Source organism: Anomalospiza imberbis, unplaced genomic scaffold (genome assembly GCF_031753505.1).
Source record: "Anomalospiza imberbis isolate Cuckoo-Finch-1a 21T00152 unplaced genomic scaffold, ASM3175350v1 scaffold_99, whole genome shotgun sequence".
Lineage (NCBI taxonomy): Eukaryota > Metazoa > Chordata > Aves > Passeriformes > Viduidae > Anomalospiza > Anomalospiza imberbis.
In genome coordinates this window covers 285,001-287,500 of record NW_027100612.1, presented here as the reverse complement: position 1 = coordinate 287,500, position 2,500 = coordinate 285,001, and positions in this window count along the sequence as shown.

Here is a 2,500-nt window from a genome sequence, read left to right as displayed (position 1 = left end):
CCCCCCAGACCCCTGCCGGGCCTGGAGGGTCTCTGCGGACCGTGAAAGAACCGGCCCAAAAGCGGCCGCCCGCTTTCCCGCTTGCACAGGGCGCAGGCGGCCCGTCAGCTCGGTCTGGGGGTGCTCTGGATACTAGAGAAAAACGAAATAAGATTTGCCAAGAAAATTTCTCTTCCGGACGGGTTTCTTCTTGTACCAAACAAATAGGAGAGTCGTTCTTTCAAAGAAAGGAGAAAAGAAACGGGATTGGGGCGGGGGGGGGGCGGGAAGGAATAAACCCCCAAAACCCCAAAACCGGGCGGCGGACAGCAGGTCTAGCCCGGCTCCGGGGCCGCCGGGCTCGGCGCGGCGCCCGGGCGGCGGGCGGTGGGCGGCGGACAACAGGTCTACCCCGGGGACAGCAGGTCTGCCCCGGGGACAGCGGGTCTGCCCCGGGGACAGCAGGTCTACCCCGCGGACAGCGGGTCTACCCCGCGGACAGCGGGTCTACCTCGCGGACAGCGGGTCTACCCCGCGGACAGCAGGTCTACCCCGCGGACAACCGGTCTACCCCGCGGACAGCAGGTCTACCCCGCGGACAGCAGGTCTACCCCGCGGACAACCGGTCTACCCCGCGGACAGCAGGTCTACCCCGCGGACAGCAGGTCTACCCCGCGGACAGCAGGTCTACCCCGCGGACAGCAGGTCTACCCCGCGGACAGCAGGTCTACCCCGCGGACAACCGGTCTACCCCGCGGACAGCAGGTCTACCCCGCGGACAGCAGGTCTACCCCGGGGACAGCAGGTCTACCCCGCGGACAGCAGGTCTACCCCGCGGACAGCAGGTCTACCTCGCGGACAGCAGGTCTACCCCGGGGACAGCAGGTCTACCCCGGGGACAGCAGGTCTACCCCGCGGACAGCAGGTCTACCCCGCGGACAGCAGGTCTACCCCGCGGACAGCAGGTCTACCCCGGGGACAGCAGGTCTACCCCGCGGACAGCAGGTCTACCCCGGGGACAACAGGTCTACCCCGCGGACAACAGGTCTACCCCGCGGACAGCAGGTCTACCCCGCGGACAGCAGGTCTACCCCGGGGACAACAGGTCTACCCCGGCTCCGGGGCCGCCGGGCCCGGCGCGGCGCCCGGGCGGCGGGCGGTGGACGGCGGACAACAGGTCTACCTCGCTCCGGAGGGACTTAGGCGATTTCCGGCAGCGGCCGGGTAGACCTGTTGTCGCGGCCGGGTAGACCTGTTGTCGCGGCCGGCTCCGGAAGTTCACCAAGGGGTCGCTGTTTTCAGCTGCCTCCGGCTACGTCATCGCAGGGGCCGGCCTGCGGCGGCGCACCTTCCCGGTCGCTTTCCATCGGTCCTCTTGGAGGCGTCTGCGGCCTGGGACTCGTCTGTCCGTACTATGGGAGCGAGGTGACGGGCCGTCTCCCCGCAGGCTCGTCCCGTGCCTGTGACCGAAGCGGCGAGGGAGGCCGGGGGCCCCCGTGCGCAGTCCTCCGAGCGAGGCGAGTGCCGCTGACGCGGGACGAGCCCCGTGGCGTCGTCCCGGTCCGCCCGTCTGGCCCAGGGAAACGGGGTGTGTACGGTTCGAGAGGCGAGAGAGAGCTCGAGAGAAAGAGGAGAAATAAATCGAGAAGGGAAAAAAAGAGGGAGAGAAGCCGAGAGAGACCGAGTACGAGCTGCGAGCTGCCCGTCGGCCGCGGCCATCGACTTCGTGGGCCGTGTCCCGCTTCGGCCCGGCTGTGGCCGGCTTGGCGAAGGGGGGGCGCCCCCCCTGGGGATTGCTGGCGGGCGAGGCGGCGGCGCCTCGCCCCTTTCCTGCCCGGCCTTAAGCCGGGGCGCGCCCCGCTCGGCGGGCGCGCTTTCGGGCTGTCGCTCCGGTGCGGTGGGCGGCAGCCGCGGGTGGACGCGGCCGGGGCTTTTCCCGGCCCTCGCCTGAGAGCCCCGAGCGCGGCGCGCGCGGGCCCGCCGAGGTGGCGGCGTCCCGTTCCCCTGCTTCCCGACCTGGTTGTGCCAGCGTGTCCGTGTCGGAAGGGTGGCGGGGGCCCGTGCGGCGGGGCGCGCGGCCCGGCCTCGGCGTCGCTGCCTCGCTTGAGGGACTCGGTGACGGCGGTCGCCCGATGAGCTGTGGAGCCGGGGTGGCGGCACCCCGCGCCCCACCAGCGCGCGCTGTTGAAGTCGTCCCCCTTCCTCGGCCTTAAGCCGGGGACCCGCGTCGCGGGCGAGTTTTTTCAGGGGCGGAGGCCGGCCGCGGTGGCCGGCCGCCCTAGCACGGACCGGAAGCCGACCCAGAGCCCCCCCGGAGCGTTGTCGCGGGCGAGGCGGCGGCGCCTCGCCCTTCCTCGGTCCTGTGAGGATCGAGCCGTTTACCGCCGGTGCAGGGGCGGGGGGGCGGGTTGTGCCAGCCGGGTCCGTTGCCTTTTTTTTTTTTTGTTCGGACGTGCCGACTTGCGGGCGGTGTGGGGGCCGCCCGCCAGGCCTCCGTCGCTTTTTTTTCTCTCGCGGCCCT